Consider the following 26,117-nt stretch of genomic DNA (forward strand, 5'->3'; position numbering starts at 1 on the left):
TCCTGTGTTGAGTGTGAGCCCGGCCTGCGGTGCAGCACCCATGCCATTCTGGGCAGCACCTAAGCGGAATTACTATGAAATAAGTTGTGATGAGAATCCAAACTGTCTAAATTAATTTTCCTCGAGAAAAGCGTTGGACCTCTATAGCAAGTTTTTTCTCGTTTCTTCTATGTGTTTGTTTATTTATTATTGGGAAAAAAACACTGTTTATCCTAACACAAACCATTAAATGTTGCGAGAAGCCAATTTTAAAGTTAAATTAATGTAGTTGCCATTTTCTTTTAATTAGATGGCAACCATATAATGCGGTTCCTGGTTTACTCTACTAAAATTCCCCACAATGCTGTCAACATTTTGCAGGCACATTCCTGTGTCCCATGCCACGTACCCACAGGGAAACGTGTATGACAGACTGTGTGCCTTCCTGTGCCACCACAGTTGGTAAAGTAACTAATGACACAGCAGTTAATGGTCGACATTAGGGAAGAAGGAATAATAGACTATAATCCATACATCAGCCTCGTAACCCCAGCTCTAATTGGCCACACATACTGTGTAAACTGGGAGCAGCGCACATGACTTCAGTCGCGACGTCACGTATGAGGTTTTTACAACATCAGACAGCAGTTAAAAGTGGTGGGGAGACAGACAGGGAGCTGCTGAGCAGAACCAAGGTGGCAGCACACAGCACATGAGGAGTCCCTTATAAGCCTGTCTGCTTCTTCTTCTTCCTCCTCCTCCTCGCTGTCACCGCTGCAACCGTAACCATCCCCTGCCATCACTGCCAGTGGGGCCTGGGACAGCTGCTCACCAGAACAACCCCAACACTCACTCACACACACACACACACACACACACAACCCAGTCTACTGTACAACTACAACCAGGCACTGGGACCCATGGTAATTGGGCTTTCTCACTCCAGCAGCCAACAGCGAGCAATGGCACATTCCTGTCTTGCCACAATGGCAGTTAAAAAAAAATGGCATAATAAAAGACAGCACAAACAAACATCCCGGAGGGACCCCGGCTGCAACATTCAGATGGTTGCAAACCAGGCGATAAACACCAGCCCCGGGAACAGACGACCAAGAACATGGTCAGGAAAAACAGGAAGCGCTCTCGCAAACAGGAAGTGACACGGGCCCTCTCATCTAGGTCCTCCAGCTCAATAACGTGTGGGGGGGAAATAAAAAGAAAAGCTAATGAGAACAGCAAAGACATAGGTACGGCTGTTTACAAGTGTCTGCCTTCAATTTGAGAAGGAACTGAAATGGAAATTGAGGACAAACAATCAATGCCTCATTATAATCTCACATCATGTATGCGGGCTTGTTTTTATACCCCTGTCAGTTTATTGTGAGAGACTAATTTTGGCTTGTGTTTGTTATTCTACCGCTATTACAGGCCAATGTGTCCTCATTCTTAATTTCTGTCCCAGTTACTTTTTCTTTGCTTTCTTGTTTATTTTCTGCTCAAATGTTTCCCGTCGTACTTCGAAACTACTTTGCATCTTCGCCAAAAAAGATCCACGCGCGAACCCCCCCCCCCCCCCCGAACGGTGAGGGAGTTAAGTGGATGACATACCACTCTCATGCTTTATCTGCAACATTATCTTTTTATTCTCATTTTCTTCCCAAGGCAGGGGGGAGTGCTGATGTCTGCTAACTCAACTCCTACTCTCAGTCAAACCTGCAATTACCGCCGTGTCTATCTCTACCTTAAACATTGCTTAACAAGAAAAATATGCCAATAAGCCGCAAACGCTTTCATTTGGGCTCTGAAATTAAACAAGCTGCTCGGAGCGATGTTGTAAATTACCCTGAGGAATGTGCAACTGGGCGCAGACACAAAGAGCACATCACGTAGACTCCCTCAATAGCAGAGCAGTTATAATTTGTAACATTTTAGAGATATTTATTATTTTTCAACCTGTTCTTTTGTCCCAAGCGGTCCTCTCTGGCCCGAGGGTTGAGCTCTTATCTGATTATTGTGTCATGTCGGAGATTTGTCACAAAGCCATAACACACACTTTGGCTCTCAGAAGGAGAAAAGAGGCACTCCCCTGGCATGTGAAGACATGGCTGCGTGTAGCCGCTAACATGCAGAGGAGTTCAACTGTTCAGTGTCTGTCTGTCTTCTCACTGGCAACGTACTATGACATCATTAATAGTGATCTTACTTCACAAAGTGAAGTCACTGGCCAAGTTTTACTCACCAACAAATTCAGATTGTATTGACAAAACTAGAATGGTACTCAGTAGAGCGAATACCTCTGCCAAGGCCACACAGTCCCCATTAGATTGTACTCATTCATTGATACCAGCCACCTACACACATTTATTTTTTTCATTAATAATCATGCATTATTCCCTGATAAATTAACAAAAAATGTTCCTGGATTTGTCCCTTTAGTCAGATCCACACCAAAAGTCAATGGGGTCACTTGAGGCTAAGACTCGTCCTACATCCAAGTTTAGTGGAAATCCATTCAGGGGTTTTTGAGTACTGACCAACCAACCAAAACAAAGGCTGAACAACATAACCTCTTTGGTGGAGCTAAAAATAAATAAATAAATACCAGTACATGAACAATTGTTTCCACCTACTTGCAGAGAACACACAGTCTGTCCTGTCATGGGATAAACATATAATTATGTCTGATCTTACCATCATGGCCCACTGGTAGATGGAGACATACAATGCTTTTCAAAATGTACACATCCACTGGACCAAATAAGAAAGTAGCTGATGGCAAACGGTGCCAATGATGAGCTAATTTGCAATATGTGCAAAAACATAAATTTAACTGTCAAAGCAGATCACCGGGAAGCACGTTTTCTAACGCATGGTTTCCACTTTCCACAACTCTAGCAAGAATAGTGCATTGCAAGTGTAAATAAGCAGCAGGTGGGCTTCGACACTTTTTTCAATCAGATTCGGCCTGTTCTTGCTCAGCCGGACGCCTGACAACGCTACCCCTCCACAATTAATTTTAACCCACATTTGGCAGGTTGCTGGGTATTAATTTTAAGTCCTGTGCACTTATGACCACTAGCACCCGAGGGCAGGACTGGTCTCCAAACAGGCCTTAATACCTGGCTCAGTGTCCCGCCCGAGGCTGCTGTCAGCGCATGACGGATCAGACACACCTGATGGCTCTATCTATAACAAGCATCTCTGAATCCTCATCAGAGCACTTACTGAATTGTGATTAATTCCCTCCAACATTGCTGACAGACAAGGTGCTTCATCTGTCGCTGTTCACTCGCCTGGCTGGGCCCCGAGCAAAAAACAGACAGGCGGAGATGGAGCGATACAGACAAAGAGAAAAAAGAAGGTGTAATGCAGTTTAGCTGCTGGTAAAACAAACAATATTGAGAGCAGCGCACTGTAAAGGAGGAAGAACAAAGGGTGTGAGCGATCTATTGGCAAACCTTTCATTTAACAAAGGGAGTACTGTGAGACCAGGAGAGGATGTAGCACAAGAGAGAGAGAGAGAGAAAGATGGAGCAGCAAAGAAGAATGACAAGAACAGAGCGGGAGGCAGAAGAAAGAAAATGGCAGGCGAACAACAAAGGGATTACTGGAGAGACATGACGAGACGGGGAGATGTTCGTTATACTGTAAGCTGAGGAGACAAAGACGATCAGCTCCTGACACCTTTACACTTTAATTGCCAAAATAAGAAATTAGTGCCGGCTTCTTGTGTTTTCTCTTGAGGAAGGTTGGGGGGGGGGGACCAGACAATGAGCAGTCACAGGCAGAAACACACTTATCATAAGGTGGAAGCCTCCATCTCAAGCCTTATGTGTCAAACCAGATTGTATGTAAGGTATCATAAAAGAGCAACCTCCCCCTTTGTCAAACTCTTTGAAACTGTCAAAAGCCATAAATGCAAATCCATGATCCATGAATCCAAGAGGAAAGCATTACAAAATAGAACAGGAAGGCCCTCGATACTGGAGGCGGCCCTCTCTATCCAATCTGCATGGATTTTCCAAGCCCTTCACAGAGCTTTAAATATCAGTAACAACACTTACGGTTAGTTTGCATATTAGCGGTCGTGACGGGTTATTGCTTACTAATCGTTTCCAGGTAGTGACGCGCACGTGGTGCTCGATTAGACGGAGGGAGTTTGGGAGTATCCGGCGCTTTGCTGGTCGGTCTCCAAGGCTGAAATGGAGTAAAGCCGAATCAATGCTTGCTGCTTCACCCCTGTCATCACTGATATCATAAGAAAGTGCTAATTAACTTACTGCAACCTCTGGAACAGCTCTGACCAGAGGGCTAATGTAGCCTAATCGCGTGTGGGGCCCTGTGCTTACTTCCCCAGGACTTTCTCCCTTCCCAGTCAGAGTTAATCGATTGTAAACTGCAGCTGGGGTCACAGCAGCCCGCAACTTCCCCTGCTGACCCCTCCACACCCCCGGGCAGGACCTTAATGGAGCCATGCTCCCCAGAAATCAATACTCAAACTGGGCATGGATCACTATATGAGCCCCCTCCTGATGAGATCTGACAAAAGAGCTGAGCTTTGAATGTCTAAATACAAGAAGCAGTTTCTAGAATTTATAGGCGGCTGTCTTAAATTCTTATCCCCTCCTCTCTCTGATTTGTAAAGCCATTCCAGAGAAGGACAAACGGAGCCGCAGCATAAATAAATAAATAAATAAATAAAATTAGATGCCACATTTTCTCCTCTGATTCGATTAGTTCTTTTTTTTAAAAATCCAGTAGCCTCCACCAACTCATGTCTCGATGCGGCGTGCAGAAGAACACATGTCAACCACAGGACGATCTGGTCTATCGAGACGCCTAAGCCCGAGCGGGAAGCGACCTAAAAGACAACAGCAGCAATAACCAATAAGGCAACCACATTAATTCCTCCTCACCTTGGGAGGACCTGTTTGAGTGGCTGTGTCCCGTTAAGATTAATTCCCGCCTAATACTAATTGGTCCTTCGGCTGGGAGGGCCCTGGGGGAACGTTTCCCTTTGGTCCACTCTCGCTGGGGCTCGCCACCATTGGAGGGGTGCTGATGAGCTGGCGTTTTTATCAGCCGCAGCATTCCGCCAAAGCTCCCCCAGGGCTCTGCACAAGCTATAATTAAGTCTCACACAATCCATAATTGCTGTGTTTACAATTACTGTAGAGGAGGAACACAGAGGCAAAGCAAGAAGAAGATAGGAGAGCATGCACGAGGAAAGGGAATGAAAGGGGGGGAAAAAAGGAGAAAGGATGAAACTGAGAAAAGAAAAGGCCGAGCCCGACATTAAAAGGTGCAAAATTCATATTAATATCTCTTTTTCTGCTGCCCCATCTCCCTTCACTTTGCCTTAATAAGCTCTCAGGGCTGTTTGGCAGGGGTAAAGCCCATCATTTATTTATTTTTCCCAGATAGCCCTATTAATTTTCCCCAGGCCTGGAGTGCTCCAGCAGACAGAGATGTGGACTGGATCTGCCGTCCCTCGGGTGCTCCTCGAGGAAGAGCCGTAAATGACCCAAATAAAGGGTACTTTTGAAGGCTGCGGAGAGGCGCCGGCACCATTAAAACTAAATGAAGTGTTTATTAGCCATGCCGACAGCACTCTAAACACTGCCAGATCAAGGGCAGTTACAGTTAATGTGTCTCTCCGATGCATTGGCTGTTTGTTTAGCCTCGCCAGTGGGCCTGAGAGAACCAAAGGACAGACTTTTTCATGCTATTTTTCATGCAATTCTCACACCCAGTCCCCCCATTTCTCACACCTGGTCTTCCCTCGACTTTTTTTTTTTTCCCCCTCATCTCTTTACTTTTGTGCCATCACCCACCACCCAAAACCCCCTTACCGCCAAAGCTCCCCTTCCTGTCTTTCCCAGCAGGAGAAAGCCCGTGTATTGTGGTTTCCTCTTGGATCTGGAAGCCACACAGTGAGGTTAAAGTAAGGGAGGTGTGACAGCAGCAAAGCACATTCATAGAAGGTGGAATAAAAAACAGTAAGTCGCTGTGCGTCTCTGTGGAAAGGGGGCCCGTTACATTCTGTGTACTGTCTGTGGCTGGGCAGGAGACTCTCTGATGGGGGACCAAAAAGCTGCTTTTAAGGCTCTGATTGCCCGGCGTTCAGAAATTCCCCCTTAAAAGTTTCCCTTCCCTCTAATTACATTCTTCGTTTCATTTCGGCTTTTAGACAAACTGCCAGTGAAGCTTTTGGAGAAGGCAAAAGAAAAAAAAAAAAAGCTGAGAAGCTGGGCTCAATTTCACTTTGTTATTTTTTTATAAGGTTTGAGTTTGTAATGAAAAAAATGTGCTGAAATTGGATAAAAAGGGGAATAAACTGTCCATTTATCTTCTTTATATTTTCCCTCTAATAGGGAGAGTTATTACGCACATGACATAAAACAGGCATTTACATTTAGAGACACACATTTCATGGCAAATACTCTACCTTGAACTGGCTCTGTGGCAATTTCGGTGATGCCTAAAAACAAAATCCACTGGTGAGCGCTATTTTCTCATTAAGTCATATTTAACACATTAATGCGATATTTTTTTTTTTCCTGAGCTCTCGTATATATTTCCCTCCACAATAACGCCACGTGAGTGAGAATAATGGCACTCATTTAGAGCTGAATTAAAAGTTCAAACTATGAAAAGCTGCGAAAAAAAACTTTCATATGCCACCTCAAAACACATTTTTTCCCCCCTTCCACACAGATCTCTAATTATTTTTCATAACCTCAAGCAGTGTACAGTAATATCACGGCTTCCTGTTCTAACTTGCCTGTCTATGGCTGACACCGTTTTTTTTTTGTTTTTTTTTTAAACAACCCTCTCTGCCCCCCACTTCTCCTCAACACTTCACTACTCTTCTTTAAAAAAAAAAAAAAGAGCCGAGTTGGAGACTCAACAACAGTCGCAGATGAAGTTCCCTTTCGCAAATTGCCGGGTTTCGTATGAAGATTGATGTTGGACACAGTGCACTTCTGAAGTCGCGGGCTGAAATTACAATCCAGAGTGATTATCCTTGCCCATTAATAGCAGCAGATAGCATGTCACAATCAGGGATGTGCATAATTAATCAGTGGTTACTCTCTGCGCCCCCCTCCTCTCGCTCCTCTTACCCCTTTTCCTCTGGGCTATTTTCAATGTAAAACAGGGTTACGGACAATTCCCTGCAGTGTAACTAAATGCACAGCCCAAAGCTTACAAGACGATGTGAGTCCTGCTATTGACAAAACATCACTGGCTGGTAATGAACACAGTGAGTGCTCTCACTAATTCCTGATTCCTTAATTCATCATCCGAGCACATTATCACAAACACACACCATCACGTAAGATCAGAAAAACACACTCGTTCCCGCTTGAATTTCCAAGAAGACATTATTTATGTTCTCTCCCTTTGTTGATGTCTGTGTGCCCTTTTTAATGAGAACAGCCTGATTTTGTAATCCAGCATTATTTTTCTCATTTTCTCTTTTGATATCAAAATAAAGCCCTTCAGGCAAGGCAACGAGACGGGAAGAAATTCACACAAATTCGGCTGCCTTTTATATTTTTCATATCTTCACCTGTCCTGGTATAACACACTGTTTGTAGATAACTATCAAAGCTTTCCTCTCGCTTTATTTGACCTTCCTCCCCAGAAGAAAACCTCAGGCTGACTCCCTTCGCAACAAAACAACACTGTCAAAACCTAAAGCCCGCTGACTTTCAAACTTTCCCTCAGCATACACAAGACTTTCTGCTCGCCGGTCCTCTGGAGAAACCAGGCCTTCCATCAATGCCAAGCCCAAACCGTGGAGCTCCAGCTCAGTCAATGTGATTTATATAAGTTATTATAGTCCATTACGGAACAAAAACAGGACAAAAACCCACTTCACAACAGAAGCTCGGGCCAAACAATGGGACCACAGTGGCGAGCGCTGGCGTACGGGCGGGTGAAGTCCAGCACATGCCTGAGCCGTCACTCACCACACATTGTCTTTAATCTAATTCTACACATGGTTTCGTTTCAATCCGAATCAAAAGCCCTCATGTTAACAAACCATAACAGATCTCCCTTAATCCGCCTGGCAACAAAAGATGGATGCAAGAGACACTCCGCCTCTCCGTCCCTGAAACCCCACCTCATTTGCATACAAAACACTTGCTGGAGGTAAGGGCATATATTAAAGCCATTATTTCGCCTTGTTCTCATTGGGGGAAAGAAAAAAAAAAGTTTGCATAATTGTGTTTAGCATTATGTGAGATGGAGGCTCAGCTATCCAAGAGCAACTTAGCAAATCCTTCCTGTTGCTGCTGGCCATCCACACTCCTGCGTCGTCTTGATAATGCAGGAGTAGACAAATAGGGACATGTCTCTCGTGCAGTAACTGAATTGGAGACGCTGCTGCTTCAAAGACTTGTACGCTGCAATGCTGCTATTCATGACCTTCTTAAGAGTGTGTCCTCCATGAAATTATGAGAAAAGCTTCACAAAAAAAGCCTTATGAAAAACTGTACAAACTGTGCTGCACAGCACACATTCTCTAGAAATGAAGCGTACAATAATGGCTGAAGAAAGAAGAAAAGCAAAATGATGTATCGCTGCATTAACATCTAGTGAAAGTGAAACTACTCACTAAATACAGAATATTACATCAAATATGAGTCATGAACATATCTATTTGCGGAAATGGCCACTATTAAGTACACAAAAACGCACTAACTCCTCTCTCCTGTGCATGTATGACACCATGTTGATGGTCAAACAACAATTTTTTCCACCAAAAATGTCAAACATTTTCTGGTTTAAGCCTCTCAACTATAAAGATTTGCTGTTTTTCTTTGTCATTTGTGAAAGTAAATGAAGGTCTTTGGGTTTGGACATTGTGAAAGGTAGTTTTCTAAATGTTTTGACACTGTATAGATTAAATAATTGATCAATCATGAAACTACAAGGAAGATTATTCGTCAATGCAGATAATGCTCACCCATTTCAAACCCCGGTGCCAGTCCTGTGATTGACGGATTGGTAAATAAATGTTCCCGGGTGATGCCTCTTAAGAAAACAATGTGTAAAGGAGGGGTCAAATACAAAGACTTAACTCAACTCTTACAATCACAGTGTGACAGCAGGCCTCAAGAACGTGTGCTGTTTCCAAACCCACAGCCAAGGGAATTAGTCAGTGCTAATGTGGCCACTTTGCTAGATCAAACAGTGGAGAAGTTAGTCACTGGCAACAGGACTGGGTAATAAGCATCCGACGGCATGTCGGTGCAGGAGGTCTGATTTGCACAATCTTCATACTCCAACGCTAACAGTAATGATGAGAATCTGACTTGTACATCTGTTCATGACAGCCACCTCGGGCAAAATATGGGAGGACTGAATCATAACATAATTCATTATGTTGATACAATTCTTTTTTTATTTTTTACAATCCCTCCCACCACTTTCCACACACACACACACACACACACACACACACAAGTGGTTCTTTTTTCAGGTGATGTGAGGTTTGTGTTGATCTCTATCTCTGGGATATGCAGTAACTCACCCAGTCTGACTTGCTGAGCCCTGTTCTGTCCCAGGTGCCTCCGGGGGTTTTACCGCACACCTGTGTGTTGAACAGGACTTGAGCTGTCCTGAGCGGCAGCTTTCAAATGTTGTCCCTGCCTCCTGGTGGCTTGGAGCAGCAGCGCCGAGCATGAAAAAACATAAGCCTTAGCTCTCTTCAAACGCATACATAAAGGCCTCGCTGGATGCTTTTATCATGTTGCACATTAGCCCTGCCCCATTCATACATGTGAGTGCATTCCCTCAAAGGTGTGCTCATATCACATGTGTGCAGCCCTGTCATCTGCATAGAAGTATGCGCACACACACACACACAAAAACACATACACATTAGCATGTTGTCATGGGTGTGTGAGCGGCAGCTGGGTGTAAATTGCACACGGGTCTGTCGTAATGAGGACTGATGGCTTATGCCTGCTGTATATTCCAGGAGGGTGTCTTCTGACAGCTTTGGGAGCCGATAAAGTAATAACTAATAATGTGCAGATAGCGGCGCCACAGTGTGACAACTATGCTAACGCTGAGAGAGTGCGAGCTCGTGTGTGAGAGAGAGAGAGAGAGACAGCGAGAGAGAGAGAGAGGGAGAGAGTGAGTGAGAGAGGATGGGGGGGATGAGAGAGAGAGGGAGGGGGGGGGTCTGTGCTATGGGGGCTTCCTTTCAAGTTTCAAACACAACCTCCGGTGATGGTTTCAAACCTAATTCACTACCTCCAATAAACACACAGGCAGAAAGAGAATACATAAACTGTTTAACAATCACTCACTTTGAAAAAAAAATTTTAAAAAGGAGAAAAAGAACAGGGGGGGGGGGGGGAGAAGGTATCCACCCGGCATTGCTTTTTTATAATCCGTCAAAACTATAAACAGAAATTGAAATAAGAAGAGCTAAGATAGGTGTGTAAGAGAAGCACCAGGGACAGAGGAGACTGCTCTCTCCCCTCTCTTCCTGCAGAAGTGAGTGATCCTGCTCAGGTTCTTACAACATGGAGTCTCCTCCATAAATCATAGTCCTCACCGCAAGAAGATGGAAGAGTGTCTGGCAGTGACAGAGGAGTTGGTCCGCGCTGTTCTCCATCCTCTCTTGCACTACGGCTTTACAGGAGTTAAAGCCCCCGACTCACTGACAGGGTCTTGTAAGTCAGTGGTGCAGAGTAGACAACCTCAACGGCAAGGTCCAACACTGAACACTGGTGGAGGAGCCACGGGGTTAGCACAAGTTTGGGACCATGCCATAGTGTGCTATCCCATTCCATGCAGTCACGTCCATTGCTATCTACCGTGCTATGAGTAAGAGATTGCGCACATGTTTTTTCATGATACGGAATGGGTGGACATTTACAGGGTAAAGGGTTAACCTAAGGATGCGTTCATAACCAAGGCAAGCTGAATTTAGGTTTAGGTTCATAAAATCCGGACTCCAAAATAGTTGAGATGCTGTGCAAAAAAAAAGAAAAAAAACAGAATTCAATGATATGCAAATCCTTTCTGACCTATATTTAGTCAAAAACAAAGACAATACCTTCAATGTTCAAAGTGATAAGCGTCATTGTTTTTATGTAAGCAGACATTAATCATGACTTTTTAACGACTGCACCACAGCATCCCAACGGTTGTACATTCTAAACGGATCAAAACACACATAGGCTCACTCTAGGTGATAATGATCAATGTGAAGACAGGCCCATCCCAGCACAGAATGATTCAATGAGGGCTGAAGCACATGTTCTGTAGGCAAGAGCCTTGAAAAGTTTGAGTTATGCAGCCACAGTATAACTAGCAACACCCCCCAAGGTGCACCTATGAGGACTGTTAGTATCTCCCTCCTTTGACATTCAAGCTATAACTAGCTGTGGACAGTACAAATGCTCTACTAACAAAAACTCGATCTATATTTACATGGTATGCAGCCCATCACTGCTCTGAGTCACCGTCACTGCAGCTGAAGAGGAAAATCTCTCTACCAACACGAGATGAAACTAAGTATTCTCGCACCACGCATGCAATCCACGCGGGCTGTCAGGCCAGACTTTGGCCCTGGTGTTAATCTATTTATTTACAGATCTGTGCGGAACAGTGCAGCTGCACCGTCAACTTTGATCAAGTTTGGTTGTACAAGAGAGGAGCCGTGACAGGAGGTGGAGGGAACGACACAGTGGAAGAAAAAGGAGAAGGGGGAAAAGAGAGAACGAAGGAGTGTGGTTATGTTTCAAGAGGTAAACCACAGGTTGGGTCTGGTGTAGCAGGACTGATCCGTCTTTTCCCTCTGTGTGATTGGGTCTCTCATTAGAAGCCAGGCCCTGAAACCCGAGCCCGGCCTAATGCCTTGCCGTGTTTAGAGAAGCACAGAAACCATTTGGCTATAATAGCAACCTTTTCAAAAACAAACCTCCAAAATGAAAGGCGGCCAGACTCGCAAAAACCGACAGGCGATTATTTTGAAAAGGAGGCAGGGGAGACATGACCATGAAAAATCGTAAACTGCAATTGAAAATAAAGCCAAGCGCGCTATATGCACCACCCACTCCCCTCCTGCCATCTTTCCTATTTCCTCCTCTGCCTCTCTCCTTTCCATGGTTGTTAATCTGTGCATCTGTGTTTCACCCACCTTCACCCTCACCATGATTTGTGTCAAAGGGTTAACTCTCACACACACACCAGGCCTTCATTCCACACTGATGCTGTCACACGATAAGCTGCTCTCTCTGTCACTTATCAGTAATTTACTGCTACTACTTTTTCCCCTTCTGTCTCTCTTTCTCTTTCACACCAAATGAGCTTGTTTCGCCTGAAGCCATTCGACTACCATGGAAGACAAAACATGTATTCTCAACTCTCAGACTCTGACACAAAGTTTACTGTCATCAACAAACCTAACCTTGGAATTTTCCATACATATACGATCAAGTTGAAGACGAGTAGTCTGAAGCACTGATGTCTTCGTGCTTGGACTTGCACCAATCACCATAATGTGCAAGAAGCTGTATAGCTTACATGTTTTCATGCTAATCACCAAGGATGCTTAAGGTTGACATGCCTGTTCCCATGACTGAGGTGATAGCAAAGTCAAGGGGTAACTGGGTTTAGAGTTAAGGGTCAGGGGTGCTGGGTGTGGACCCATCCTGAGTTCATAGCTCCATGCTCCGGGGGACAGGTTATCAAATAGAGAAGGCCACCCTGTTCAGAGCAGCAGCTCAGGCCTCAGGGGCCCCCAACAGTGACAGCTCCCATGTCACAGCCAGCCCTGTGGAACACAGGTAACGTACCCTGGGGGCCTGCTGAGAGATAAAAACGCACTAGGACACCTGCGTCTGAAGCTGTAATTTGTCTTCTCTCATGTTCAAGGTGTTTTATGAGTGCGAAAGGACAAGGTGAAACAGCGAACAAAACAAGCAAGCCCACATACTCGTCTGGAAAATTCTCCCTCTGTGTCTTTGCAAGCTGCTCAGAGCACATTCTCAAATAAGCTTCAGCACAAATAGGAAAAGATGTGCGGCATGTTGTTCATCAAACTGAGTGAGCACTACAATAATATGAATAACTCCACTCTTCAGACTTATGGGAGGGTAAAATTAGTTATTGCACCATCTAGCACGGGTGACTTACAGATCCATCAACTGGTACACAACATAAGCAAAAGTCAAAAAGTTTACAGGAAGTACTTTTCTGTTGTTGTCTAAGTAAGTGAGTGTGTGCAAGTCTATATCCGTGTGTGTGTATGGCTGGGGGTGACTGGTGATCCCTGCCTCTTCCTGTATATCTTATGCTGGGGTATTAGTGAGGGTCCCTCCCAGAGGCAGTGACTACACAGGCTCTTCTGAGAAGGCGCTCATCAACGCCCCTGCTTTCAAAGGCAGCTTTAGCCAGTGCCATTCAAAGCAATCAGCCCAGTCAGGGTCTGCCCATCCAGCCCAAATCCCTTCATGGCTATCAGGAGAACTCTGAGCTGGGCCTGCTGGGGGCAAGGCAGGGCTGGGGGTGGGATTTGCTCATAAGGGATTGTGAAAAGGCCGTGACACACGCTTATTCATGCCCCAATAACCCCCAACAAAATATATATACTGTTCATGAAATAAATAATTAAAAAAAAAAAAAAGATAGGAGTTAAGGGATACCCTGCTGCAGTAGGAATGGAGCCCATATTGAGTATTGCACATATTTATGTATGTAGGCGTGTATGCAAAAGAGCACTCATACACACAGGCACACATGCCAACAGTTAAGCTGTGATCTGCCATGGTGGATGCCTTAACTTTCTACATTATTTAGCTGCCACTGGACATCGCTTTGGTGTTGGGGAGGGACAGGGGACAGGATAAGTGCCAAGGAAGAGACTGCTGAGAGGCCGGTAAAGACTATGTCTATATCAGAGCTGGTGATTAATCTAGCTGTTGTAGATGGGAGGTGAGCAGGAACTCCTCTTAAAGGTGGACTACTTACTCTCCCACATGAGGTATTGATTAAACGAGTCTGACAACTTCCATGTCTTAACTGGTAACCCACTTCATCTGAAACTGACCTGACTCATCATTTGCATTCCTGGGTTTCTTAATCACTCAGTTTGATTGACATTTGACATTCACTGCATCTGAGTGAGTTTTGTAATGGAATATTTGGGAAACTGACGTATTTATGACCACAAACACGTCACTGGCTAAATCCTTTTTCCAGCATTGATAAGAGTACAGACCGCTGTAGTCTTTTGTTAGATGTGAATTGTGTGTGTTAGCTGAAGTATAGTGACATTTCTTAGCTCACCTGGCATGTGCACTAAACAAACAAAATTTATTTTACTGATGAATGGTACTACATCATAACTGTTTTATACCCAAAACAAACAATATGTAACCTCTGCCAGGGGAGGTTTCTTTATCAAATCAAAGAGCGAGATCAGATTCTCTGGTGATCGCTGAGTTTAGTGATTGACCTTATTGCCAACAGACAGATACTCTGTCAGCGCTAATTTACGGCTAATGTACAATAAAGTAATCTGGCTATTTGGGGCAAGTAACGTAAATAAACACAAATGATCCCGCAGTCAAACTTGTTTTGCTGGTGGTGATCACACTATTAAATAAGCAGCAACACTGACGAAAATCTATCTGACGTGACTTATGCACACGTGGTAATGGACGCAGTAATGTTTCAGTTTTAATCATCACATTAATTTTGTCGAAAATGTTGACCACTTTCCTCGCACTATTCCCAAAGTTATATTGACAGGTTACCAAATGAAAGGTACAGTTACTTTGAGTAAATGTGTGTATTTGCATTTAAACATTGCTGGAAATACTTGGAATAATAATCAACAACATAACAAAGTCTAATCGTTTCTTTAAAAAACCTTTCAATGTTTTTTCAAAGAATTCTCACACTCTAATCTTTAATTCATTTTTGTCAATCATGCTATAGTCGTTCACAACAGTTAAGCCTTTATATTACAAGAGTTTCCTCTGCGACTCTAATCCACATGGAGGGCATGATGATTTTTAAAGACAGATGCGCTCAGTTATAATGAAAGCAAAACAGAGAAGTTATAAAATAGCTACTGTTAGAAAAACATCCATTATTGCCTTCTGTTTCAAGCTACTGTCTCAGATTATAAATGTAAGCAAAGATCTAAATATTGCCCCGGCTGTGATCTTTTCACAGTATTTATTATACATTATTTGATGTGTGTGAAAGAAAACTCAAACGCTCTATGTTTTGCTTCGGACTGGCTTTGGTTGTGTGTGTGTGTGTGTGTGTGTGTGTGTGTGTGTGTGTGTGTGTGTGTGTGTGTGTGAGCGTGGAGGGGGTTCACATGGAATAACGCTGGGCAGAATTTACCCATGAGAAACAACAAAAGATGCCTCAGAAGTATGTCAGAGTGCCCTCATATCTCTGCGGTGAGGGCAGAGAGTGCTGGGAAGGGTCAGCCAATTTTAGAGAGTGTCTTGTTTTCTATCTGCATCTAAATCCAGTGGTTGTCTTTGGGCAGCGGCAGCGAAATACATAACAAAAGCTCCTTCTTGAGAAATGCAGGGCCAATCAAAACAGGCATCTATAGCCATATGCAGTAAATATGCGCCAGTTATTTGAAATTTGAGGTTTTTCTCCCACCAAACAAGCTCATTTACTTTTCAGGCTTCAAAGTTTATGACAATTTCCCATAAAAGAGCAGAAAAGTAGTTGCACAAAACAATTGTTTGGGTTTTGGACCCAGATCATGATACATTTCAAATATGTATGAAACATAAACAGATGAGCGAAAGCTTCAGATGCAGCACAGCGTGGCTGAGCTTCAGCACAAGCTGACGGGTTTGACTCAGACGGTTTTACGACTGTGAGTACACATACTGATGAGCAGAGTTAAGCATTTTTTATTACAATGTTTTTGCCAATAGTCAAACTTTAATAATTCCATTGTTTTACCAAAACCATAAGTCCTAAGGTCAATATCAAATATGATGCTTGTTTGGGAAGAAAAATGCCTGACACCATATAACTTTGAGTGATTTTTCCACTGAAAATCTGGAATAACTCTCTTGCTTTTAATAAAGTTTACAGTATATATTTTTTAAAGTGAACCACTCACTATTGCATCTTACTTTCTTTACGAGAATGAACAAAGTTATTCATAAGGCCATGATATATTTTCAAAATCTTCAAGCAAGAAAATGCCTTAACAAGTAAACATTTGCATGCTTTCACAAAGAAGCCATGAGCTGAGAAGTGGTTGTGATGATGGGCGTCTTAGGGGAACTAGACCATGGACGCTCCCCGCAATTAGCTGCAGCTTTCTAAGGTTGATCCACCAGTATGGAACCGTGGCCCAGGTCTCATCCTGCATCTGGCAACCCACAACTCTCAGCATAATTACCCCAGCAACTGAGCACCTCCTCTGAGCTTTGCTAATCTATGGAGGCTGTGGCCCTGCCGTCAGCTCTACTTGGTCAATGAAAGGAGGAGAAGGAGGCAAAGTACTGTACCACGTACACTCTTGCTGCTATGAATCATAATGCATAAACAGAGAAAAAAAGAACAGAGGACACCTTGACCTAAAACAGGATGAGGTACGAGGGAACGGGCACAGACAGGAAGGAGGTTATTGGCCCAAACTTTGAAAAACAACTATCTGCAGAGGAGTCTAAGGAGGGCTAAAAATTCACCTACTGAGAGTTGAGAGCACTGTTGCTTTCAAGCCCAGGACAGTGGGGATATCAGGAAGGTAAAGGGCCTATTGAGTGCCGAGCTATCTTGCCCTGGCACTTAATCAAAGGGATTAAAGCTTGGGAAGCCAAGCCCACAGGTTATCCTCCAGGAAGCATACCAAGTAGTTATCAAAAACACAAAAGTTCAAAGCGGCTCAATTTTCCTATATTAGAAGTGTTTTGGTCAGAGCCCTCGGGCTTGTTTCTAGGTAAAAGAAGTGTGTTAGCAATGTTTGTGCCTGCATGCTTGGGAGGCAACACGAGTGCGCAGTGTGCTTGTACTTCAGTGAAGACCTGAGTCCATCGGGCTCAACGCAGTGTGATCAATCACTCCCAGATCCTGCCGCAGTAAACCCAAAGAAAACCTGATCTGACTGTGTTGTGCATTCAGTGGGGCAGTGTATTTGTTAAAATGAACCGAAACACTTGAGGCTAACTGTCAGTAGGAGACATTATTATCAAGAAGATTAGCCTGTTTACAGTTGTGTAGCCTTAGTAGCAATTCCAGTAGCCGCCGTGTCTAAAAACAGGAGTTTGCAAGCACCAAAAAAAAGCACTCGCTTTGTTCCTACTGACTTCTGCTGTGTTGTAGCAGCCAAGGAAGGAACAGGACCAGACAGGAAGTAAGAAGTCTTCTCTATAACAGAATACATGATTGCGGCCAAGCTATTAAAACACATGCTCCGTGCGTAGGGGATCAGTGTGATATGTTCTGTGAGGTTTGCTCTGACATTTATAATTGGGAAAGCATACGGCCGGCGGTTTGAAGCTTAATGTGAGGAGTTTGAAAGTGAAAGCATGTGACAAATCCCATGACTCCTCAAAAGTTGCAGTGGTCTCTGTAAAGTACTGTGGTCTTTACAGTGGCCCAATAAAGCTCAACCAGAATCAAGATTGCATGTCCTACAAAATACTGACTAACATTGTCAGGCTTAGCAGTTAGAGCCAGAGCTTCTCATGCTGAAAACATGCGCCTTCAGAGTAACCTGAGTAACCAGCATTTAACCATGCTAAAAACATTTTAAAAAAAACTAAAACAAAAAAAAATAAAAAAAAAAACAAAAAAAAACATATGAATGAGGAAATAAATAGCTGTTTATGGGTTCAAACAATATTTGGAGAAAAAGTACGTTTTTATGCATGCATATTACACTTTGTATCATCATGTTTTGACAAATCCTCACTTTGGAACACCACACAATTTCCACTTTGTCAACCATAAAACCTTGACTGCCCCAGTCTCACAAGACTAAAAGCATGGCATGAGCAAGAAGAGTCGCAATTACAACTGAAACTTACACCACTAGGGGAGAACACCTATAAACACGAATCCTGTGTTTTACTCGGACTATGGCCAAAACTAAAGTGCGGCAGCTTCACTTTATGAAAAAGAATATTTACCCGTTTGAGCCCCGTATAGGCCTTGTTATAATGAAATCTGCCTGGTCGCATATTTAGCATGTTCATTACTGAAGCCTCTAACCTGCCAGGATCCTGGTATGGCTTCAATAGACAAACCCCATCTGTCTGACGTTAGGACCATTGGAAACAGATGGGCCTTTAATTGTATTTTTGTCCAAATTGCAAAATAGCTACTTGGGAAAGAAGCTAAAATAACATACAAACAACAGCAACTATGATAACAACTGCGCCTGGAATGAAATGAGTACAGTAAGAGATCAAAAACACAAGGCGGACAAATTCAGCTCTGCTCTTTGAAAGGGGATCCCCCCTAACATTACTGGCCCCGTATTGATTTACTCTGCAATTTCGTGTTTCCCTCCCCACGCCAGCTCCACAATCTCTGTCGAGCAGGAGGTCCGGCAAATAGCACTCATCAGATTTTTCCAAAACATAAAAGATTGATACCTTACTTCTTTTCAGACAAAAGAATAATCAAGGAAGGGTTGAAATTGGTATTTGGAGAATGGAGCACTGAAACCGAAAGTAGATACCCTGGCCCCAGAGTTCGTTTAATAAAGCATAATGGGAAAATGTTGCAGAAAGGGCGCTTGTGTGATGGAAAATCTGTACCTTGTAAAAAATGGTCCACTCTTAACTGTCCTTCACATATAATACCATGGTTACGAGGTTTGCAGAGGCACTTGTGCAAGCAAGATCGACAAAAATCTGGTTGGAACACTGACCAGTGATGACAAGAACAATGGGTAAAACGCTAACAACATAATGAAAACTTTTACAATAAGACATGTTGAATAATTTTCTACCAGCTTCAGATGCTAAAACAAAAGAAAAGATTTCCTTTTTGCCAACCATTGCCAGCAGTGCAATGTGTCTGAATTGCCTTCGCTTCCTAAACCCTGCAATTTTCAGCCACGGACGAAAGGGAAAGAACAGATAAACAGGCTTTTCTTTATATATATATTTCAGTCCAAATCACATCAAGGTATAAACAGTGAGCCCAGAGCACATCTCCTATTCTTTTTCAAAGTAAGTCCTGCTGTTCCATTTCAAATACCTCAGGGTTATGGGTCATAATGCTGCTTTCCAGCTTCTGAACACGTTTATTCAGGCATCCTACTGTAAATAGGGGGAGATTCAACATCAAATATCTCTATTCCCCATGCTGGCCCTTTCGTCTGTTCTGAGTGGATGTGTGCTTTTGGCTAACAAAGTAATGGTTTCTCCTCTTCTCTTACCAGACGCTGAATACCAAGTGGCAAAATAATTGAGGCGAAGTGTTGAATACCATTCTCTTTGGTGTCACGATGCATCACGCGCCACCCTTAATGGAGCTTGATATGAAATCAATCAAGATCAAGCAAAATAACCAAAACCTAAAGACAACATAAAGCCAATATATGTCAGGAAATTAAATTAGTGTTAGCTTATGGTATGGCTCAGAGCTCCTCGGCCATTAAAGGGGTAATAAATGTGTTATAAAGCTCTTACAAGCCCCTAAGGCCATTAAGGGCTGAGCTGCAGAGCTGTTTACGAGATTGTTTATTACAGACTGGGCTTATCATCATTTACCACGCAGAGGTGGCTAAAACGAACTCTATAAATAGCAGATTCACTGATGCTAAGCCAAGCTAAACAAGGCTGCTGTAACAGGAATATATGAATTGTTGCAAATGGATCCAGTGGCAAGGTGAGGTAAAGAGAAGAGGAGTAGAAGAGTGGAGGAGGAGGAGGAGGAGGAGGAGGAGGAGGAGGAGGAGGAGGAGGAGAGGAAGAGGGCAGGGTGACTAGCAGGCGGCGTCATATTGTCTCTATCCGCCACATATGTCCCGTCCACTGCCGAGCTGACAGGTAGGGACACAATGTGTTGACCTAAGGGCCTGTTAGAGACCTGCAAGTGGATAAATATAGAGCGGTGGAAGCGCATAGGTGTCTTAAATGACACATCTAATGATGCTCATCCTCTGCGGTCTATTCCCGTAGTCCAGACGAGGCTTACGAACATGACTGCTGTGTGCAGGTGAAGGCGCAGCTCTAACTGCTCGGTCTTTGAAGTAAACATTGATAGCAGCACAATAGTGTCTTTCATTCTATCTTTCATGTGCCTGGACCAACACCCCTCCATCCTCCTCAAGCAGTCGCATGCACAATATAAACATAAACAGCCCCCGTGCCTCGTTTGGATTTGCAGTGAATGGGAGAGATTCATATTAAGCCTTTGCAGCTGTGTGTGTTCCATTTGCATATGAGAAAACAGTTTCAAAAGGCTTGTTTATAATGCATAAGAGCCTTTTAGGCTGTCTTTACTGCAACACTCTATTCCTCCCACTGACAATCCACGCACGGGTTTGCATCATTTTGTGAGACATGCCAGTTTTGAATTATTCAGCCACTCATCTCTGCCACAGCGCCGCATTTAACAAACACACATGCACGCTCACATATAAAAAGACAGAGTGGTCTACAAGGATACTACAACAGCACCTCAGTCAGTCCCTTTGGAGAGGTGGGAATCCTATTACCTAGCTGTCAGAACCTGTCGGATGCCTTCCCCTATGCCGGGCCTCCTTTGTTAGAGGGGAATACGATGTACACCACCAGTCCATTTAGAGGCTGCCCGCCCGCGTGCTTTAATGGGCCTTGGGCCTTGAGCATCATGAGCAGAAGAGAAACACAGTTCAATTTCCCTTCACAAGTGCATAAAACAAGCCCCTCTACTGTACCGGGCCCATGCATAATTCACTGCCGGTGATGTGCGCGTCTTAAACGCTGCTGAAATATACATGGCGGCATATGCAAATTCGGTAGTGCTCTCACATGCTGTACTTGCTAAACAGACAACAAGAGAATTGCATGCCACACAGACAGCCCCTTCTGGACACAGACAGTATGTAGTACAGTCTGTAAATGTGTGTGTGTGTGTGTGTCGAGGCAGTGTGAGCGGCACATACTAGGTCTTGAGTATGAAGAGAAATACAGTTACACGTGATGTACCCTTACATGTCCTCCAAGGCAGCTAGGGGGGGAATTGTACAATCAAGAGCATCACATCAATTAAATTCAGTACCATTTGCATTACAGTCCCCATCATATCATTAATTCAAGTGTGAGGCCAAGAAAAGGCTTCGTCGAGAAACAACAATTTCAGCAATGTATTATCATGCTATTGAAGTGTAAATGCTTTTTGAACAGGATGAAGTGTGTTTCTAACTGTTTCACCTACTGTTTATAGAGCGGCTAACACCATCAGGCAGAGGGACGGCCGTGAAAAACTAGAAAACTTGCCTTTCAGCTAACATCAGTGCATTTAGATTTGTTTGATTGATTTAAAATACACCTATAACATCCCTTTCAAAAAAAAAAAAATGGTAGCATGCATATTTAAATCATATGCGAGGGCATGAAAATGACTGCAAGGATGTTTTGAAGCTATGGAGTAGCTTTAGTGCTTGCCAACTTATATCATATATTAGTATTTATTGCACATGAAACAATGATAGTAAGTTAGGCTTAAAATTATAACTATCAACTATCAAGACCATCAATTCTTGTGAGACAAAATACAAATGTATCATACTTTGAGGGAGAAATAAACACACTTGAAACTGGAATTCTTATTTCTTTCCCAAGCCAACATCTACTGGTCATGAGAGAAACTGCAGTTTGAGACTCAAGACGACAGCTTGGATGTTCACTGTATGTGCACCAGCATGTGTGTGTGATCTTTGTGAAGGGATGTTGATGAGGGAGGAGGAGAGGGCAGACTGCCGGTGTCAGATTTTATAAATGAGGGAGGAAATGTCTTTATCCCAGGTTTGGACACCCCCACCACTTTCCTTACCAATCCCTCCTGTCGTGTGCATGTGTGTTGATGTGTGTGTGTGTGCGTGGTTTTGGACTAGGCACTGGCTCAGCCCGATTCCCAGCAGTGTATCTTTAACAGGGCCTTCCCGCCGGGCTGCCAGCCTGTTCCCCCCTGACGGGACAACAGCCCAGCTGACGCCCCCACAGCCCTGCCAACACAACCCACGTCTTCAACCCACAATCTGCTCCCCTGATCCTGACGGAAGGAGGGTGGGGTGTGATTACAAAAGAAACAGAAGAGGCCAAAGACAATCAGGAAGGGAAAATGAGAAAAAGAAAAGGTGTGCTGTCTTTTCGCACAAAGCATCTTAAGTGTTAGCCAATGAGTGAGTATCAGATTCCTCATAAAGATACATTTTAGTGGAACACTCCTTTAAAGGATGAACACACACACACACACACACACACACACACACACACACACACACACACAGATTATGTACAATCCGTAAGAGGGTTTTGTTGATTCATGGTCACACAGAGCTTAGCATACAATGGGCAAGACATCAGAACCTTTGGAGAGGACACAGTTCAGTCACGGGGCTGAAAAAACTAAAAAAAAATAAATAACCAAAGTCATATCTTTTCCAACATTTTTCATGAAACACAGCAAACCAGGTTCAAATATGCACGGGTATATTAAACTAAGGTTGTGTCTGTGAGTGTAGGGAGGAATTTTAATCAAGCCGTATTCCATAAAAAAAAACATCTCTGACTACAGAAAAAGAATAGCAGCTGTATTAAAGCAGTAAGAAAAAGTATCCAATTAGAGATATGGAGCTTATAATAAAAGAATGCAATAACCACTGTTTTATAACATATAAAGTAATGCAATATCTGACCAAACAAAGAGCAGGATGGGGCGCTGCAGCCGTGTGGTCATTAAACTTGAACTTGACATTCACTGAGTTGCTAATGTGCTGTGGATATGCTTTGATTTGACATTTATATTGTGGCGGCTTAATATTTTCTCTTGTTTTTTTATGTGAAACCTCCCTTTATTTTCATCTTCTTATACGTTTATTTAATAACCCCTACTTCAACCATTCTATAAATGAAGACAATTATAACAATTTTAGTAACAGACATCACTGTATTTGCTTTTATTCCTGAAATCCAATTGCTGAACGGCACATTTTTTTTTTAAGTGTCAGAATTCGACACAGTGTCCGCTTTGGTAAATCGGAGTATAAAATCTCGTGCACATAAAGACGGCAGTGTGTGCTTTTGGTTTTTTGCCGTCACATACGTTCAAGTAAAGTCTAGCCCTCGGTACAAACGTGCAGCTGCCAAAGCTGTGGTGTCGCTGGTGTTCACTGGTGTTGAACAGTGTGTTAACAGGATGTGTAATGCGGTATGCTGGTCCTGTGATGCAGCCAGGGCTGGGTGGCAGCAGCACTGTAGGTTACAGTAGGGCGGTTATCATGAAGCAGTTATGTAGCTGCTCTGCTGGGCCAGTCTAATTACAGGAGAACAGCGTGCACCAGTCTGGGCCTCCAAATGGCACCATATGTTTTCCCAGACTAACCGGCTGAATAAATGCCATTTACCCATTCAGGATGCGCTGTGCTCTGTGTCTGGGAATCAGTCACTCGCACTCATAAAACCATTCACACCCCCGAACACCCTGCCACCCACCTCCCCCGTATAAAACTCAGCTGTCTGTGATTTTCCCCGCTCACCCCACCATGTATCCTCACACAGCTTCCTGTTCAGTTTAACCATTTACAAAATCAATTGTGCGTTGGTGTGTGTCTCTCTAACACACACGGCCTCGCATAATGATGCGGTGAATGTGCTCTAACCAGTTTAGTTAACAGAAAGGGTTTGGTTAATCAGAAACAGTGTTTTCCAAAAAAGCGAAGTAGCGGTGTCGGGGTGTGGTCAGGTCCATCCATCTTGTGTCTGGTGACATGTGGTGAGCGACCCGTGCAGTGAACATGATCAGTAACTTGACAAAGGTCACCGCTGGTAAACTGGGAGTCAGCAACTCAAGAGGAACAAGAACTAACTAAGAACTAAAAGAGGAAAAAAATACGTGCTCTATCTGAGCTGATAACTTTTTCATGTTCTATCTGTCCTGTTAATCGGGTCACATCTCCACCTCAGGTTGGGAACACATGTCTAAAGTTATCATGGAACAGTAATACAATTTAATAAAGTTCTGGTACAAATTTCTGTTAATGCCCTTTTTCATTTTGGCTTTGATTTGAACACAGAGTGATTCCCCCACCGAGACTTGCTGGCAAATTTGCAATCACAGTGTCACTGATAACAAGAACATAATTCTTTGTGGTTGCAAAAAGCTGACAACATTTGTATCATGACCTCTTTTTTTGGGAAAAGCTCCCTGTATCATCACTAGATAGACCAATCACACATCATCAGTTTGTTAATGAGAACAGCCGAGGCAGCGGCGCTCACAGATGACTATCGAGGGCAGAAAACAAAAAGAGAATGTAAGTAAATATGGACTGTAATTAGTATGACAAGGTTGAAAAAACAGATAACACACCGCGGCAGCCCGAAGGCCTTCTCTTCCACGCGCACTCACGCACATGCACGCCCGCACGTACACAGGACACACACAGCCGCTCAACTGTACGCTCACACACAAGCTGGGAACAAATCAAATGTTTTAATCAGCTTGCTACAGCACATAATGAGGATCCACTAAGCCCCAGCTATCAGCTGCCATCGGCCACTTACTTGTGCCTTCAAAGAGCTGATTTTTCACTTCTTCTACAACCAGCTTAACACAGAAGCTATCGAGAGTGAACACAGCCTGAGCATGTGCAATAAAACCTGAAAAGTGTAAGTGATGCTTCAGCAAGTGATGTATATATGCAGTAAAGCAAGGAAGCAATTATGTGCAAGTGGACAAGACAGTGCAGCCGATGGGGGAAATGTGTGGGAGCTGAATGCGGCCTATTTGTCACCGCTGTGATTTACAGCATGGAAACACTGAAGAATGGTTGTCTGAGATCTTAGCTGGAGATCAAATGGCATCTTATGATGATTCACTCCAAAGCCCATAAATCTGACAATACATGCAGTGACCTTACATACCTTGAACTCAGGCACACACTAAGAGATACTGTATCTGATTTACCTCTCGCCTTGAGTGCTTACACCTTGTGATGCAAAGCCGTGTGCACCTGGCCCAGCCACACCTGCTGCATAGCGCAAGGCAATCACATGAATCAGTCAAGCTGGTTACAGCCCGACTAGTTTCCACAGAACTTGAGGTATGTCAGAATTCTTACTCAACCGACCAGGTGTGTGTGTGTGTGTGTGAGTGTACGTGTGGGGAGGCACGTGTGCAGGTGGGCCTCCTGGTGCTGTTTTTGGCCTCCAGGCATAGTTGTGACCTCTGCGAGGTGGATCACAGCTCCAGCCCTCCAGCTGGAGAAGGGATGACCTGAGAACTGAACGAACTTAGAGACTCGTCCTCGCGTCCTTGTCTCCTTCCTGCCTGCCTGCCTGCTGCTGTGTCCTGATTGGGAGACACGCCGAGCTGGGTCAGCCTGCCTGAGGATGTCAGGCTGGAAGACTGTGTTCTCCTTCAGATCACTTCTCAAGAACTTATTCTTGGTTAAATTTTCTTGATTTTTTCTTTTTTTTACAAATGGTATTTCAGAGTATCTTCTTCACAGCTTTATTAATGTCATATGCTGTCTTTCATTTTTTATCTTGTTTTCTCGACCATCTATCATACATGAATTGATGCAAATCCAAGCAAACATTTTGTGTATTGTCTGTAAAAATGTACGTGGGTTCATGTTTCCATGTCTGTTTGTTTCAAATTTTTGTTAAAATCATTATCAATATCATTGTTTGTAGTAGTATAATAACAAGTTTATTAATTCAAACAAATAGCTGAGTGGATTAACTTGTGCCAACAATATATTTATTTATCTCCTAGTTATCTTTATCTCCTGTAGTCTTCTGCATCATCTAACTGCGTGAACATATAGAAACAATACACCCCCGAACACAACAGAGCGAGGCTCACACAGACAGACCATCTGTGCCAGAGGTTGCCATACATGTCAAACCTAAAGCGAGCTAACTCGGGCCTCTGTAGCAACATCCGCT

At 43.6% G+C, this 26,117-nt stretch overlaps 1 protein-coding gene across 4 annotated transcripts in view; it reads right to left on the reverse strand.

The window, feature by feature from the left end:
• The window catches only part of fto (FTO alpha-ketoglutarate dependent dioxygenase), a 124,542-nt gene that overhangs the window by 32,414 nt on the left and 66,011 nt on the right, over positions 1 to 26,117 (reverse strand). Inside the window, exon 9 of one of the 4 annotated variants that reach the window (XR_005074738.1) lies at positions 5,832 to 5,898. The exons of the other annotated variants lie outside the window; for them this stretch is intronic. The gene's annotated coding sequence lies outside the window, so the exon portion shown is untranslated. The remainder of the gene's footprint in view (positions 1 to 5,831; positions 5,899 to 26,117) is intronic. 4 annotated transcript variants of the gene reach the window in all.

The sequence above is a fragment of the Acanthopagrus latus genome, chromosome 4 (genome assembly GCF_904848185.1).
Source record: "Acanthopagrus latus isolate v.2019 chromosome 4, fAcaLat1.1, whole genome shotgun sequence".
Lineage (NCBI taxonomy): Eukaryota > Metazoa > Chordata > Actinopteri > Spariformes > Sparidae > Acanthopagrus > Acanthopagrus latus.